General features: G+C 39.6%; 1 protein-coding gene across 3 annotated transcripts in view; it reads right to left on the bottom strand.

The window, feature by feature from the left end:
- COL15A1 (collagen type XV alpha 1 chain) overlaps positions 1 to 19,093 on the bottom strand; it is a 124,983-nt gene that overhangs the window by 89,722 nt on the left and 16,168 nt on the right. The window lies entirely within an intron of this gene.

Below are 19,093 nucleotides of genomic sequence, written 5' to 3'. Positions count from 1 at the left end.
TCTAAGGTGGCCACCAATCAGCTTATCAGACTTGAATAGCAGGATGCAAAACTGTAATTTCCCTTTGCCCGTTCTCACAGGAAGGTTTAGCTATTGCAAAGAAGCCTGTTTGCTCTCCCCACAGCATATGGAGCTGCAGTCAAGCTCCCTATCACCTCCCAAACAGGAACACACAGAGCCCCAAACACTACACTTTTAGCATAGCCTCTGAGACAAATGAAACACATTTGCAAAAGGTGGCAGCAAAAGACAGCAAAGAATCCAGATTTCCATTTGAACAACATGTCAGAAGGCTCAGCAAATGTTCGAATTTCAGCAAGGCTGGGGTAGAAGCTTGTACCTATCCACTACAGAAAAGCAAAACAAGAAGCTTCTAGCCAAATTCTGTACTTACAGCTCATCCCCAGCTATTAAAGGATTTATGATCACCTACAGATAGAGTTAAAAGAAGAGTACAGACTTACAGCCACAGGTTTTCAGTTATCTTTGATAAATTAATGTCTCTTTGATGCAATTATGTTAGAATAAAAATACTCACTTATTACCTCACCTCAGTAGGTAAATGCTATGTTATTTCAACTACCTTTAAGCCAGCAGAATAATTCTGCTTCAAACATGTGTTACTACTACTTGGATATTGGGGAGCATCCAGAATTAAAACTATTTATGCCCATCTTTCCTAGACCTGAGGTACTGAAAGGCATAGTAGAGAAGCAGCTTTAAAACTAGCTACACTTTTTCTCATATTTTATAATCCCATAAATTGGGATGGTATTTTTATTATTTAGAGCTATGAGTTGTGCTGCACTTTGCATTTATTACCATTTCTTACTGTATGTTATAGTTGAAATTGTTACAGAATTTGCAAATGGCTGCTGATTCCCACTGAGTAGCTTCAGGGGTTATTTGAGAAGCATCAGTGTGTTCCAAAAATCATCCTGTAAATCAGTATATGGAGTGTTTCAATACTGCAGATCACAATATTAGGGGTTGGTTTGTTTGGGGGATTTTTTTAATTGCATTTTTTGTATGTAATTACCTAGGCAGGGTCGCAGGAATTGCAAACCTGAAGGATCCAGAATACTTTTTCACTGTTCATAAGAGATGAAATATAGAGGAAAAAATACTACCTGCTTGGAGGTATATTTGCTTTAAATGTTAAAGCATGAACACAGTATTTATATCTTATAAACTGGAAAGGAGGCAGAGGAAAGCCCGGATTCATATAATGTATTACACCATCTCTGAATTTTTGGTTGGGAGACTTAATTCAGATGTGTTAGTTGTCTTTACAGAGAGTGCAGAGTAATCACTGACACAAAAAGGCAACTTGCTCCAATCCAACAGCTTCTGGGGGTGTGAGATTGTCTCACAGTCTACATGCACAGATTTGACTCTTAGCCTTAAAGGAAATGGACCCAAGTTCAAGTACATGGATGCAGATGAAACACATACAAAGGTGAGGCTGTATCTGCACTATAGAACTGAGGGCAGTAGCAAAGTTCCCTGAATCACTGAAGGAACACAGATGCAGAATAATTGCCCGGTCAGTCCAGGTGGGGCACAGAGCCTGGTTGGGTGCACAGATCCTGGCACCCACATCACTGATCTCTGGACTGTGCACACTCATGAACTCATCCTAGTTACCTCCTCCTCATGTTTTCCCACATAAAGCAGGGTAGTGCCAGTGCTGGGCCTGATCCAAAGCCACTGGTTGACCAAACTGCATCATAGAATTATACAATGGTTTTGGTCAGAAGGGACTTTAAAGATCATTAAGTTCCAACCCCTCTGCCATGGGCAAGGAATCTTCCGCTAGACTGAGTTACTCCAAGCCCCATCCCAACTGGCCTGGAACACTGCCATGGATGGGGCATCCACAGCTTCTCTGGGCAACCTGTGCCAGCGCCTCACCATCCTTTAGTAAGGAACGTCTTCCTAATATCTAATCTAAACCTATCCTTCAGCTTAAATGTCCTATCACTACAAGCCATTGGAAAAAGTCCCTCCCCAGCTCACTTGTATGCCCCTTCAGACCCTGGAAGGTGCTCTAATGCCCCCCCAAAGCCACCTCTTCTCCAGGTTGAACAGTCCCAACTCTCTCAACCTGTATTCATAGGAGAGGTGCTCCAGTTCTCTGAGCATCTTTGTGGCCTACGGTCAATGTCTTTTTGTGTTAGGGACCCCAGATCAATGTCAATCCACTGAAATTAGTGGAAAGACTCGTGAAGCTAGCAGGCTTTGCATCAGAATATCAGTATACTTATCAGTGGATTTGCGTTCTTGATGACCCATTTCAAACAAGCAGAGTGAAGTGACATACGGAACTCTATTACCAAGACTGATTTTGCTTGCCTCTTCTTTTTATTTTTTTCTTAAATGCTATCATAATCTTCAATGACTACATTAAAAGCTACTTTAGGAATATGACGAGAATCTAGACCTTTCTTATAAACAATAAGTATAAACTTGAGATCTTTCACTTGGAGTAGGGTGTTTGTATTTCCCGTTGTCTAGAAGAGCTCATCTAAAACTTGGAACACCTACAGTCTCTGTTTCTAGCTAATACACTGCACTTCTACAAAACCTAACTTCAAAGGTGGTATAAAGTATAGAACCATACAGGTTTTAGGGAATTACTACTACAGAGTCAAAGGCTATAAGGTTACTGATAAGGACACTTTGTCAGTGTACTTTTATCATTGTTTCTTTACTAGAAAGCATAACAGAAGCAGAGCTCAAAGGCAAGGCCCTCACCTCTGACTTGGACAGAACTACCCATCTTAGCCTCATTTTAAAACATACAGTTCCAATGGTCCAACTCTGAAAGAAATGAAAGACAAGTCCTTTGAGCAAAAGAACATAATTGACACATTGTATGGTGAGATGAACACTTGTTGAACTACTGCAAAATAAACACACTGCTATTCTCTTCCAGGCTGTGAGGAGAAGCTTGAGCTGGAGTATTTCAACCACATGAATGCAAAGACAGAAGCTACAAATATTTGTCATATTTGGCCCCAAACACTTAATTTTTAGCAGTAATATTTTCTCAGCATTTTAAGGATTGTCACATTTAGTTCTTCCATTATGTTTTAGCTAGAAATGCCTTTTAAGAAATTATTCAGGTAAATCAGCTGCCACATTTAGCCCAAATTCTGCTACAGGTTAATGAACCATGATGGGTACATAAAAGGGTCAGAATAACATGCTGAAGTGGATGCTATTTGCTAAATGTAAGAACCCAACCACCCTGTTGCTAAAATCATGGCAGCTGGTTTTGACTCATTCAAGGGAGGGCTTGGGTGGCTCCAGAGGTCTGGGGTTGGAAGTGGGGTGGGTGCTGGCTTTTGAATTAAATTATTACTTTCCCTTTATTTTTAATTTATAACTTCAGTTCATCTAGTGTTTCCTCCTGTTCCTCTTGACACTTTTATGAGAGCTGCTGTCCATAATCCTGACCCAGTCCTGTGAAAGTCCTTTTGCTCCATGGCACATGACTTCACATCCTGTGAGAGAACACCTCGTGTCACTCCTGTTCGCTGCTGCATGAGCCTTGCTGGCAGCTGCTTTTCATGTTCTTTTAAGGAAATGGGATAAAAGCTATATTCTGTGAGGGCTTTCAAGACTAGACCAAGCTCAGAGCAGCCAAGATCAGGAGCTTCTGTGTCTGTAAACTTGAGCCAAACTGACCTTGACCTTGCTTCCCTATCCTCTTCCAGTCCAAATAATCCTAACTCTAGGTTGTAAACTCCCTTTCCAGCAGCATAAATAAACTGTCTTTTTCTCAGTGGTGTAGTACACAGTCTGTGCTCTCTACAGTCAAAGAAACTCTGTAAGTGCAAGAGAACATTATTTTATACTGGATACAGTTACCAGGTTCAGTAAGAGAATTCCTTCTTCCTTGCTGCCAAATTGCTAACAAGAAATATTTATAGCCATAACATAAAGAAGAGAAAGATTTGCACATCTACCCAATAATAAACTTTAATGAAGTACTGCAAAGAGAAAAAGAAGAGAAATACTTCAGCACAGTCCCAGATGTGCTGCATGAAACAAGAGCCCAGCATCACTGAGGCTACCAGGAAAAGCAGCATCTGCTCCGCTTACCCAGCGGGAACACGTTTTAACTGTCATTAAAACACTGTTGGAAAACATGGATAGAATGTATTGGTATTACAGGCTGGAGCATTTCCTTCCAGATGCCTCAGGAAACCTCAGAAGCCCTTTCTAGTGGTGTTGCACACCCAGAAGTAGGGCTGTAGCCAGCAGGGGCTGCGGTACTCACTGACACGCCACATCAGCGCCCACACTCCTGTGGCAAAGCCCTTTTCCTCCCGCTTCTACGTCATTGTCACTCTGCCCTCTGCTGGGCAGAAGTACTAAATATAGTTAATTGAATATGCATCTGTGTCGCACAAAATACTGTTTACTTGGCTGATTGGTCCCCCCCCCCCCCGCCTTTTATCTTCTTTGAGAAACTTTATTTAGCTACAATGATTTCAAACTAACCACCAAAGGAAAAAGGTTTCTTCCATACAAGCCATTCCACCCCCACCGCACCCCGAGGTAATACTGGACTGTTTTCTTTTTGCTTTGTCAGTTTTTTGTTTAGATCTTCCATATACAGTTTTTGTGCATATATTTTGGGGGTTTTGTACATAAATCCAAGGCTTTCTAATGTGCACTCAATGAACTGTTTTCCATTAATGACAAAAATCTGTGTTTTAAGCACTTTGGTTTCTGTGAGCCACAGCAGCATAGAATATGAAATATAGCACAGAGACTATAGAGTCCCTGTCCTTCTTTCCTCAGAAACAGATGAGAGGCAAAAGTGGGAAATACTTTGCAAGTCATTTCCAGTGGTAAGGCAAAGCTAATTAAGCTGTCAGGAATGTCAAGAAACTTAAGCCTATCCATTGTCTCTTTCATGATCCAGGACAACATATGGCCCAGGATATATTTAAGGTCAAACAGTCAGAGTGACCACATAATGCTATAATAATAAGCAACTGTGTGAGCACATGTATAGCCATATATGTGATGGCAATGCTACTGTTTGCCTTATTCTATCTTCTCAGAATCCTGAGGTCATATTATCAACATTATCTTATGACCACTATAGCAAAGGCTGCCCTATCTTTCACATATCCCACTTCTTCCTTGATTGCAAATACAAGGCCCAGCACACTCATTACTCCAGAGTTCTCCAGTACTGCTTGTGCCCTATTGTGTTGCCCTTATAGGCTTCTAAAGTCATGGTAAGTAGTTTGCAATGATTAGAAAGCAAGTTGTTATTGGGATGGGAGGGGAGTGTATGTTTGGTTGAAGATCTTTTTACAGGTAATTCTGCAAGTCGAAACTCAGAGTCCTGTTTCTCTTTCTGACTTTGCACCCCCCTGTCACTTTTCCCTGTACTTGCTCTGCTCCTTCCACTCTGCATATGAGGCCTTTTGAGCTATTTAGTTACCTGTGAGAGGTATTCCTTCAAACATGATTCCCTTTTCTCATGCTAATCCTTTGGGGATGTACCAGGTCCATTAAGTTCAGGGTTTTTTCTTTACAATTGCATAAATTCCATATATTCCATATGCACTAGTGCAAAAAGTCAAGGCAAACATCACAGATGCTCCTCATGGCAAAAGAATTCCAGGCTTGCCAGGACATCTATCCTCCTAAAGATAACATGAATGAAGTCTAGCTGTGTAAGAATTATAGAGTCTGCATCGAATATTGCAGCTGTCCAAAAGTAGGCACTTGTGACATGTTTGGACACTGACTTTGAACTAAATCTCTGTGTGGTGCACATATGTAACTATGGTATGGCCAATCTGATTGCCATCTAGAGGGACAAGCAGCCCTTAATGATTGCAGAGAAGCAGAAGCTTTTGCATTTCGCCACTAGGCAGCAACACAGCACTTCATAAATAGGATGGGAGCTTTGGCAGAGGAGAGAACATTGCCTGTGAATCACCAGTGTCAGTGTCTGCTGTGCAAGCTCCTTTACAACTTCTAAGCTAACATATGTATTAATTTCCATTATGATCATAAAAAAACAGATGTGAATTATCATGCTATGCTTTTTCTTTCACAATGACCTTGGAAATCAAAGTACATTGCTGTGTATTTTCTTAGGGAAAAAATATATATATTGCTGTTCTTAATTTCTCTTTCCCTCTCACTTTTTTTTTGTCTTCAGTTCTAAGGGAGAAAATTCTTGCAAGGCCATGACCAACAGCCTCATTTGAAAAAGAAATGTATTTCTAATATGATGAAGACAGCTCTCTTTTAAACACTGGCAGAGGCAACTGGCACTTTCCTAGATTTAACAGTTGTACATGCCAGCAGAGAGTCTCTGCCCAAATGTGGAAAACCAGACACTGACATAGTCTGGCACACTGACCTGGATATAAATTCTCATCCCATATAAAGAGATTGAATGGGAAGCAGGCGTAGAGAACACTTAATCAGCAGCTCCTGCACTTGCCCCTGCTGTCTTCACTAGACACGTCTCCCCTTCAAGGTTCTGTCACAGAACAGGAGTGTCAGAAGGAGATGGGCAGGTGGGATCTGTGAGCTAAAATTTGCTGTATGAAAATTAGAAACCTTAACCCAGAAATGCTTCTTCACTCCTCACATCTGCTGTGGTACACCTTATCTCTTACCTCAATCAAATGATCTGAAACACTACCTTCTACCTGTATTTCCCATGAGTAATTTATCATGTCTTTCTACTTTTCCTCTGACACTGTGAATGACCCAGAAATCTCACTTCTGTCAGAAAATCCTGCTACAGACCATCGTATGCACAGTCAATGCACAGTCAAAGGCAGATGTCACGCTCCTTGCTCATCCCACTTGCAGGACACCTGTTCCATCACAGCATAAGAGTCCATACGTTCAGCGAGGCTTGTCTTCAGGTCAGCTTTGTATCCTGCGTGCAGGTTGGTCTTGCAAGAAGACCCTCAAGCCTACCCAATAACACCCAAGGACAAGCATTATATCACATACAGCTGAAAAGACTGCCTGCAAGGAGGTTTGAGGAGGACATGAGAGAAACAAGAAGCTGATACATATTTTTGTAGCTTCTACAGTCTGTCATGGTCACAGAATCACAAAATATTCTGAGTTGGAAGGAACCCACAAGGATTATCGAGTTGAACTCTTAAGAAAATAGCCCATTCTGGGAGAAACTGCAACCTCTGCATTATTAGCACCATGCTGTAAAAGAGAGTTAAACGGTCATGATCTCTGAGTGATGGAGGCTGATACACATATAAGACATCAGAGCTTTAGACAAAGTTTTATGAGACCTTCCACTAACCTGAGAGTGGAAAATCACTTAGTTCCAGGTCAGGTTAGATGAGAACAGAAAAGCAAAATTATTGCAGTAACTGGGGTAGTGCTTTGGCTTTTTTGTTTCAGTCTTTGTTTTTTTGCAATTTTGGTGGTGGTCATTTTTGATTTTTAAAAATTAAGGCCTATTGACCTAGTAAGATAATGAAAACTAAAGGATTTTTTATTCATTCCTGACACCTCCACAGCACTTTGAGACCTGGTGGATTGTGTTTCTCTCTCAGATGACTAACTTGTCCATCCTTTTATGTGAAGCAATAGAAGTTGGTAATTTGTTACTGAAGCTTTATTTTCAAGACCTTAGGAGGTCTTCTATTATCTGCTAGGAGCATCCCTTTCATAAATGTTCTTAAATTTGTGTACCTCACATTTATCCTTGCTTTTTATGCAATATGTTCTCACATGTTCTTTACAGTATAGGGTCTAGTCACTAATAAGTTTGACATTATAAATGGCCAAGATTCAGAGAAATTGAAAAATGATTGTGAGATAGGTTATATGGGAACAGTAAATACTAAAAACATGTCTTGTATTGGACATTAGCATTTCTGACAGTTTTATAGCATGAATGCAACAGTAAAAATGAAAGAATAAAATACAGCCAATGTAATCCTTCTTTTTCCGTCTTCCTTTTTCCCAAGAATTTAATTTCCCAAGAGCTACATTGCACTATTTTTATATCTTAGTCTAAATCACATATGCTTTTATTATCCTCCATTTTTTAAAAAAAATTATTTCCCCAATGAATGCACTGAAGTTTAAAAAAGTCAATTGATTTTAAACAAGTGTTATAAAAATATCATTTCTGGTCAAAACATTCTAGGTTAAAATCCTGGCCAAAGTCCTAAGTGAAAGACCTTCTGGTTTGACTCCTTGATATAAATTCCTAGAATTCTGTGTTATGATTGGATTCTGTTGCCAGGAAAGAGTAAGCACTCACTAAAGCTTTTCTAGCATTTAAACATCTTATGCAAATTTGTTGTTTTTCCAAACAGTCCCTCTCTTAGTGGAGACACAAATAGCATTTCCCACCCTTATTCTGTTCTTAAACCATGAGGCTTGTAAGGACTTAAAGGCCACCATGCCTCTGTGTCTTTGTCAAATTTGGCACATACAAGTTCAGACTCAAACCAGACTCAGAAATCATTACAAAGACATGTGCTGCAATTATATATTCCTGATTTCCTTGTGAAATCAGGTTAAACTCAATGCATCACTGTAATACATGCCTACAGATCTCCTCAAGAACACAAATACAGCAGGCACTTTTTTTCAGTGCAGTGGAGTAACTGCTTTTACCGCTTAAAAACCACAGATTTCCCACTGTGGACCTCACTGATTCCATGCAACAGTAAACTAAGCAAATCTGGCTTCATAGAGAAATGTGTTGCAAAGCATCTGTTAGAGGAGTTTCTACCCTCATTAAGAAGAATATAGACGTTTTCTTTAGAAGGCAAATTAAATATAAATGAGATGCTGGATGCAGGTATTTCACTCCATTCATATAGATGGAGTAACACAGTGCAGTGACTTTACTTCCCCCTGGCTCCAGATGTGCACAGCCTCAGACACTACATTAGCCATGGTTTTGGAACTTTCTTCACAAGCAGAATTACCAGAAGTTCAGAATAAATCCTCAGATATAGACCTCTATTGGCTTCACTGCTAGCTCTGTCAGAGAGCTCTGAAAAAGTCAATATATACATAAGTTCTACAAAAGAGATTTATAATATTTTTTTGTTTTAACCTCCCAGTTTCAACTAAAATAATACCACTGAACACCAATAAACTGCTGATTTTTTTCCCTAAAGGGAAAGTGCCCATGTATTAAATATGTTATTCCATGCAGATGGAGACCAGAAGTCTTTTCTCACAGTGCAAGTGCATTTCAGCCATGCATTGCCCCACTTCACTCCATCCTCATCTACCCCTCCTCACATGACTCAAAATGCAGTGGCTTGAGAAGTTTGAGAGAGGTAACACAAACTTTTACTCCAATTCAAAGCTTAATTTCTCTTGTGCTATTTCCCAGGAAATATGACAGGAGCAGTATGACAGTACTGGAAAGCCACACGGATCAGATCTTTCATCAATGCAGTTCACTGTTTTAATCAGACTGTAGCATATAAATAAGATTTTACATGTATATCCATGCACCAAAACCTGAGTTATCTAGCTATGACAACATTGATCACTGCCTGACAACTAAATCAGATAGACCAGATTGCCAGGTAGATCATAATTAACAGTGAGATCACTGATTCAAAGTGAAATAGAAGATAATACATTTTCTAGCTTGCTAACATTAATTTTAACAGCCCTACTATAAAGCAGAATTATTGAACTAATTCTTATGCCTCTGCAACTTTTTGTCCTTGAGAGCAGTTCTCCATTGCTTGTATACAATGTGAATTAATCAATAGGTTCTGTCTAGAATAACTAAATCATCTGTTAGATTTTATGCAGGATTTAAAGCTGTATGACCAAAAGGAAAAAAATGGACTTTTTTTTTCTATGACAGAAAGAATATATTATGTTTTAAATGTGCATGGCCAAAAATAACTTCATTTCCTTCAGAGTATGTAGAGACTAGACAAAGTATTATTTTTGGTAAATATTACATTTTTAGTTCACTCAAATATTATTTGATCCAAGAACTGAAAATAGCAAAAAAATAAAAGAGATAAAAGTAGCATACAGCAGTAATTCTTAAGTCTTAATGTTTGATATATAGTTAAAAGTCTTTCCCAGAGAAGTCTCAACTGCATTACCTCCCAAATTTGAAGAATATAGCTGATTTACATCTGTATCCAATATTTGTAAATCCATTTCAACTGTTGGCATACTGGACTTCTCCTTTTAAAAGGCTGGTTAACGTAAAATGTTGTATTTATGGCTTAAATTTCAAAGGTTATTTTCTCAAGGCCATTAGCATGGTGATGAGAGTAAGAAAGAGTTATGTGCTCAGAATTTAGTGTGCTTTTGTTAATGTTCATTTGAACTGAATATTCAGAAAGTCAAAAAAAGAAACCCACATAATAAACAACAAACCACAAGGTTGTTGGCATTTTTGTCTTTGATTATATGCTGTGCTCTTTATTTTTACTGTCTGAGCCCTCATTTGTATTTTAAGACACTGGTTTCACCAATTTCACTCATGATAAGCACAGCTGTGCCTTAGTAATAGCAGAAGTATGCTGCATAAAGTTTTAATTATGTCTGAATTAGAGCATACACTTTGATGTGTCAGACTTCAACAGAAGCCTTCAGGTGGTGGAAATTATAGCATCATGCAGCCTAAAGGCTATTGTTTTCTGTGTTCTGAGCAGTGAGTTCTCCAAATCCTCTCAGCTGTCTGCTCTCACCTCTTTTTTGTTCCACCATCAGCAGGAATCTCTTTCCTTCTCCATCATGCCATATACAGTCAAATATTACCTCATCTTTGCTCTGGCTTTGTTTAGCAGCTTCTTGCCAAAAACACTGGACAAAGTCATGCCATCCAATGTGCTGGAGGCATTTTAAATGACAGCTTTATGAAAAATGTCGTAGGTAGTGCTGTAGCCCCATTCCCTGGGAACATACTGCAGCTTAATCCTGTTCTGTGGCACTTGCTACAACCTATGCCAGACCTGTGAACAGTAATGAGCTTGTATAAGACCTACAGGTATCAATACCTTCTGAATTTTCTGAATGTGCCAGCATTCTTGTCAACAAAAATATCACAGTAATCTTCCAAACCTCCCCTCTATGTCTCCCATTTCCTACTTACATTTTCAGACCTTTCAAGAAAATGTAAAGTGAACGGGATCTAAATATTCCCTTTCTCTTATCAATGTCTGAAAAGAACATTAAGCTTATATGAATTTGGGGAGTTTTTTGTTCTGTTTTACAAGCTGTTCCTGTAATTGAGTAGTAAGACCCATGTACACTTTTCTGAGTGTGGAGCAATTAACATGAATGCTCTGGAATCACAGAATCTGGACAAAGTATTTGAGAAATAAGCATATTTTGTGGCTGAGTAGATTATGTGCATACAACACGGGAAGGGAGGATACAGCTTCAATTAAGTCCACATTTCCAACTTGACTTCTTTGTGAGAACTCTAGAAGCTGATGCATCTGGATATACTTTTTCTAAAGCCATTTTATCTGGATAAATCCCTTTATTGGAAAACCCAGTCAAATCACAACTCATCATTTGGAAGCTTGAGTCTTAAGAAAGACCGGGCACAAGAAAATGTGACTCACAAGAGAGCAGCAAAGCTGTCTCAGTTAAATTGGTTTCTTGAGTCTCAGAAGCTCTACACTTGTTAAAAAACCAAAGCAGTGTAACTAATTTTTGCATGGGGTGAATCATTGTAGTTCTGTTGCTTTCAGTACAGCCATGACAATCTTATATAATACAGCAGCTACTCTCAATACCAAAACCGAGACTCTGCAAATGTGGAAATATGTGGTTGATGGCAACCCCAATCTTGTATTCATCAGTTTTTTCATCACTTTCTTATTTAATCATCACCCTCTTGTTTAAAAGCTGGATATGTCCCACAGAAACATAAATTACAATTCAACACGATCATTGCAGCCAAATGGAGAAGGTATAAGTAGAACACTAAAATTTACAATACAGAGATTGGAAATATCAGTTTCCCCACACCCTCCCCAAGCACTTTTCCATAATGATGTGCTGCTTTGTGAGCCAGGTCAGTTCCCAGTGGTCCCTCTGGCAGCTGCATTGCTTGCTTTGGAGTAACACCAAGGAACTAGCTGATACAGCCTGCAGGGTCCTATGTAGGGGGGTTTTATGTTATTTTAAAGTAAGGAAAAGAATCACAAAGTTATTTTGGATTATAGAATGCAACTGCAGAACTTCAGTCTCAACAGGGCAAGAGATTTATCTTGGATCAGACAGGATGTCTCTTTCTGCAACTGAAATTTTGTGGTTCTGTTACACGACCGCAATAGCCAAAGTCATACAGATATTAATGTCTTTGGCTACACTCTTATATCTGGAACGTGAACATCTGCAGTGACCTGAAGTGACCTAGAGAATTCTGACAGGATGGAAAATAAAGACAGGTTTTTAAAAAACACTGAATATGTATCTAGAGCTGTTTTCCAGCAGATGGGTCTGTGCCAGACTGAACGGGAATCAACAGAAAGATGCACATCCTGACCAGGAGGAAAAGCAGTGTTCAAAAGAAATATCAGCAATACTGACATTATCTTTATACACCTGTCTCATTTGGTAATTTTTGGTGGTTAATAGTGACCACTACTAATGACTGAAAGTAATATCTACTTAGAAACACACTGAATCACAGCAGTCTGCCAATAACAAATGATCAACTTCTGAAGCAGTGCTGTATTGAATGGCAACATAATGCATGTAGATAAAAAAGAGCGGACACTTCCAATGTTGTCCTTCCTTTTATGACTTTTCCTTGCCTTCACAAACACTTTCGCAGAAAGTGGTACCCTTATCCATTGGCTTGATCAGAGTCAAAAACTTCATATTGTAGCAAAGAACTCCTTGTAAGCAAAGGAAAAATGAGCTGTAAGGGACCTGACAGAGCTTCTTTATATATATACATATTTTCGTACACACACGCACACACACACTCACACTCATACGTGTTTTCCACAGGAAATGTGGCTGGAGAAAAGAGAGCTTAAACCCTTTGAAGGCTCTTATTTTTATAGCTATTAGAGATAACTTTCTCAAAAAAGTTCCAAGGACCTGACACACAGGGTCTTATTATTATATTCTTACTGACATATATAAAAACATGAAAAGAGGGTGCAAAGAGGGTGAAGCCAAGATCTTTCCAGTGGTGCCTACAGACTGGAAAAGAAGTGAAACACATGAAACCCTCGGAGCATGAGGGAACCCCTTTTCTCTGTGAAGGTGAATAAGCAATGACACAGGTTATAGTCCAGGAGTTTGGGGAGTCTCCAGCCTTGGACATATTCAAAACTAGTCCAGGCATGATCCTGGGCAATAGATTGTAGGTGGCCCGAGGTGAGCAGGGGACTGAACCAGAAGTCCCTTCCCACCTGGACCATTCTGTTCTTCTGTGACCAGAAGACAGGATTACAACAGAGGGTCAAGCCTACCTTTACAGCTCCTTCACCCTTTACCTCCATCCAGAACTGATTCTGACAGTACATCAGTTGTAAAACAGTTGTGCAAGTGTCTTGAAAAACAAAGGGAACACAACATTTTGACAGAGTGGAAGCTAACCTCTTGGGATATAAAAAAGGTGGAAAAGATCCAGATAGGCCACATATTAACAAATAGCTAAAAGAATCTTTATCTATATTTATTTAAAAAGTATAAATTAGTAGATTCTAAGGTATTGATTTTCCCCAATTTTTTCTTAGCCTTTCATTTCAATACTTTTAGTGAAGAGAGCCTCTGATTGACTTCCCACTTTGGAAATCCCATTTTATCTTCAACATAATGTGCCACTAAGGGGAAATTGTCTAAAAACCAAAGACAGAATAACTGCTGCTGTGCAGACTGCCAGACTGCTCAGGTAGTTAGCCATGGTAGCCATGTAATGCCCCAGAAGCCCACAAACCTGTGTTCTACTCACAGTCAGTGCTGCTGAGAGATGTTTGTATAGATATGTTTGCACACATATATCCCCTTTATTTCTTAAATTTAACTTATCCAATTGCCCCTTCATAATGATAAAATTTCCTTTCTGAGACTGCATGATCCAAAATGCACAAGTGTGACAAATTCATTCAAATTATGCAGCCACTCTGGAAATCCCATAAACATTAAAACAGTATGTGGCAACAGATTTCTATCTTTTTTGAAGAAGAGCTGCTCAGTCTAGCTTTGAAGCAGTTGGTAAAGTGTTTGCAAACAGCAGGGCCTTATGCTGCTTTTTCCAGTTTTGCCTATGTGGCAGCTACAGATATTTCAGACTAAAACTGGATATTTATTGCTCATTTATTTCCATTAAGACAAGTCTGAAATGAGCCCTTGTATTTGTACTCAGTCCAGTAGTAGGACAGAGTGAAAACAGAAGCTTAATTCTCTGGCATGTTTCCTGCACCCAAATGCAACAAGAATGAAGGAGATGTGGAGCACTTCAAGTAGGAATGGTTGTGGTCTACTTCTTGAAAAAAACCCCAGCAACAGAGTGGACACAAAGCAGAGAAACAATATGCTGAAAAGTGAAAAACAAAGCACATGCCCTCCACAGACAGCTGGAAAAATAACATACTTCCCATTGGATATGAAAATTTATTTTACTGTTGGATCATTAACAGCTAACAGGACTGTAGCATTTACTCACCATAGCCACTAATGAAATGAACTATGCCATTTTTGGGTAAAAAAGGAGACTGTAGAGGCCAGAGAAAGTCCCTCAAGAGGGATTGGAAACGCCTTGTGAACTCTGATTATTTTCATGCACCCATTTTGTGTTTGTTTTACTACATTGTTTTTTAATTAGCTGTTTTTAATTGATGAAAGCAACATGACCAAATACTTACGATATACAAGTAATCCTTTTAAGAGATGCATTGATACACATTATCTCATTGTAAAATAAAACATGAAGCCATGTCAAACGTCTTTGGATTGTAATTCTAGCATAGTTCAACAATACAATAAATTTAGATTCCAAGGTTTCTGGAATTGTATAAAAATACTATCATCACTTCATGTTATGGCAGCAATTTCTAATTTAGCTTTATAGAGCCTGTCTTTACAGTTTGCCTTTAATTGTTTGTCTCCTCCCTGGCACTATAAAACAAATATGGTAGGATTGAGCCTTGAGTTCAGTTAATGAGCTTAATGTTGAAAAGAGTTTCAACTTCAAGTTGTGTATTCCTGGACTGGCCAGTTCTGTAGTTCATTTGTATGTGGAATTATAAATCCTTCAGCTCTTTCAGAGGATCAGGTCCTGACTGCTGAAATTATTCTACCTAGCTGACAGATTTTCAGTCTTTTCTTTCAATTTCCTTTCTGCTGGAAATTGTGAAATATAACCAAGTTCACAGGAGGTTTCTTCATTACATATATTACTCCATCACTTATACATTGAGCTTCTAGGAATCCTTCCAGAGTTCTCTTGCTTTAGAGAGAGAACATTCTCCATTACAGAAAAGAAATAATACTGTAAGGAACACATATATTTTCAACTTTTAAAAAGTTAGAATATTTGAATATTTGTCATATCTTTCCTCTTAATTTCCAAGAGGATCCCAAGCTGAAAGAGGAACCCAATTGATTGGATGCCTAAATGTAATCTTTCTTCACTTTTTGTTTCATTTCTTTGTAATTTCATCCTACATATTTATGGCAGTCATGCTCTTTTGAGGGTAAAAATGAATGGAAGTTTAATGCTTAGCTTCTGAACCAGATTCACTGTGTTTCAGCTCAAAAAATGAAACCCTGCAAAGTATCATCTAAATGTATGATCTAACCGTTAAATGCTTTAATCAACATCAGATCTAAAACATGATTACAAAATAATAGGATTTTTTTTCAAAACACACACTGCTTGACTGTTTTCTTTATACAAACTGATCCAGTGGCAACCTTTTTCATTCTACACTTTCATACATTCCATAGGAATTTCTTTCAAACCATACACTGATCAATGGAGTTACTGTTGGAATTACAGCAGTCTGGATTCACACTTTGTGAAAGATGTTTTTCTAGGTGCAGATCTGTTAAAGAAATGACTCACTGCCATGTTTTAACATTTTTTTTGGTGCAGCTTCACTTCATTTGTCCCCAGCATGCTAAGGGTTGCAGGAGGCCATGTGGAGCAGAACTATTTACTTTAGAATCACATTTAATAACTCTTACATTTTTAAGCACAGATTTTGCAAACCATATTTAGAACTGGGGCCAGTCAGAGTTCTATGCTTAGAAAACATACTCTTCAGGCATGCACTTCACAACTCACTGTTTCCTAATGCCAGTGAACTGAGTACATAGTGTAGAAATACTTGAATAAAGAATAAAAGTAATCCCTCTAAATAATTGCTTCATTTATGTTTCTGAAACATATTTGTTTCTCATTTCCATCTCTTCAATGCTCACACCAGAACTACTAAGGAAAATTAAACTAGCTCATAGAATTATAGAATCAACTGGGTTGGAAGAGACCTCCGAGATCATCAAGTCCAACCCTTGATCCAACACCACTGTGATTACTAGATCATGGCACTGAGTGCCACATCCAGTCTCATCTTAAAAGCCTCCAGGGATGGTGGATCCACCACCTCTCTGGGCAAGCCATTCCAACACCTGATTTCTTTCTCTGTAAAGAATTTCTTCCTAATATCAAACCTAAATCTCCCCTGGCAGTGCTTAAGCCCATACCTTCTTGTCCTACTGCTGATTGCCTGAGAGAAGAGACCAATCCCCACCTGGCTACAACATCCTTTCAGGGAGTTGAGAGAGTGATAAGGTCTCCTCTGAGCCTGCTTTCAACTGTCAAGCTGTAGGGGATGTTGTGTTATATGGTTCAGCCTCTGAGACTCTCCCCACAGGACTTGTGCTCCAGTCCCTTCACCAGCCTCTTTGCTCTTCTCTGGACCTGCTCCAGCACCTCAATGTTCTTCCTAAACTGAGTGGCCCAGAACTGAACACAATACTCAAGGTGTGGCCTCACCAGCGCTGAGTACAGGGGAAGGGTCACTGCCCTGGTCCTGCTGGCCACACTATTCTTTACACAGGCCAGGATGTCATTGGCCTTCTTGGCCATCTGGGCACACTGTTGGCTCATGTTCAGCCTCCTGTCAATCCAAACCCACAGGTCCTTTCTGCCTGGCCACTCTCCAACCACTCTGTCCCCAGCTTGTGGTGATGCAGGGGGTTTGTTGTGGCCAAAGTGCAGGACCCGGCACTTGGCCTTATTGACCTTCATCCTGCTGGAATCAGCCCATCTCTCAAGTCTACCCAGATCCCTCTGCAGAGCCCTGCTGCCTTCCAGCAGGTCGACACTCCCTCCCAACTTGGTGTCATCAGCAAATTTGCTGATGATGGACTCAATCCCCTCATCTAAATCATCAATAAAGATGTTAAACGGGACTGGACCCAACACTAACTCCTGGGGAACACCACCAGTGACCGGTCGCCAGCTGGATGCAGCTCCATTCACCAGCACTCTCTGGGCCTGGCCCTCCAGCCAGCTCTTAACCCAGCACAGAGTGCCCCTGTCCAAGCTGTGGGCTGCCAGCTTTTCCAGGAATATGGCATGGGAGATGGTGTCAAAGGCTGTGGAAGTCCAGATAGACTACATCCACAGCTCCACAGCCTTCCCTTCATCCACCAGGTGGGTCACCTGATCATAAAAGGAGATCAGGTAGGTCAGGCAGGACCTGCCCCTCCTAAACCCATGCTGATTGGATCTAATCCCTTGCCCATCCTGTAGGTGCTGTGTGATGGCACTCAGGATGATCTACTCCATAACCTTGCCAAGCACCAAGGTCAGGCTGACAGGCCTGTAGTTTCCTGGGTCCTCCTTGCAGCTCATTTTGTGGATTGGTGTGACATTGGCCAACCTCCAATCATCTGGTAATATTTTTGAAATTTCAAATTTGTCTGTTTGAATTGAAACATAAATAGTAAGTGTAAGCACATTTCCAGGAAAGCACAGGCATTCAAAACATGTATAAGTACAGCTATTATTCAATATTCCTCAGGGAAAGAGGGATAAATAGAAGTATCTAATATTTTAATTTTAAAGGAAAGTATATTTAAAATATATCCAAATTTTCACAGAAGTACACAGAAAACATACATACTAAAATGTTAATAAACAAATAAATAAGTAGGAACTAATTTCGAAGTTCTGGAGAGTTCAAATTGAACAAAGGGAGGAGTCTTATCAGGAAGAGTAGCCATAGTCTACTGTATAAAGACAGAACTGTCTGACTCTTGCCGATATAGAGCTAATTTCAACCTTGCTTGGAGTCTTTAAAGTGAGTAACAGAAAGATTTCAAAAGACAGATTCTCCATCACAAAACAAGACTGTATCCTCTGAGTACAGTACCCTTTAAAAGAGGGCTGGAAGACATAAACTTTATAAAAAGCTATGCATACTTCATCATAAATGCTCTCATTGATATCTGCTCCATAAATTGGAGATACTTATTCTGTGGCCATAGAGTACAAACCCTTCCACATTCAGACTGCAGTGGCTGGAATCCAGTGTTATATCAGAGTGGAATTGAGGAACACTGTACCCAAAAGAGGATGACAGTTCCAGCGTTGCTTTGCAGGATCATCTTCCCAAGAAGCATTATGTTTTGCTTTCAACTGTCAGGCTGTAGGGGATGTTGTGTATATCAGCCAGTTAGAAGTGCTAAAATATTTATCTCCAAGGAAGTACATCAGATCTGGAAAGTTCAAGGTTAACCAGTCTAAGCCAAATCTGGCCTGACCTAGTAAAGAGCCATTTGAGCGCAAATTTAGAATAGGGGATCTTCAGAGTTCCTTTCTTTTCAACCTGAATTTCCATTGTTTTTTTAAAAAGTGAAAAATTGTCTTTTGTAGCTGTCATTACTCACTGATACTCACTGTGAATATAATTGGCATTTCAAAGAGAACTAGGAGGCAACAAGTTTGCTCTGAGAGCTTTGAGACAACATTGCAAAATTTTTATGTGGCAGTTGAAGCCAAGAACCTGCTCCATTGATTTGCCAGGGATGTGACATGACTAGAAAAATCTCGGAGGAGTGGCAGAGTAGCAGACAGCAT

The sequence above is a fragment of the Pithys albifrons genome, chromosome 4 (assembly GCF_047495875.1).
Source record: "Pithys albifrons albifrons isolate INPA30051 chromosome 4, PitAlb_v1, whole genome shotgun sequence".
Classification (NCBI taxonomy): domain Eukaryota; kingdom Metazoa; phylum Chordata; class Aves; order Passeriformes; family Thamnophilidae; genus Pithys; species Pithys albifrons.
The sequence above is the reverse complement of the archived record's forward strand: the minus strand, read 5'-3'. Positions and strand labels throughout refer to the sequence as shown.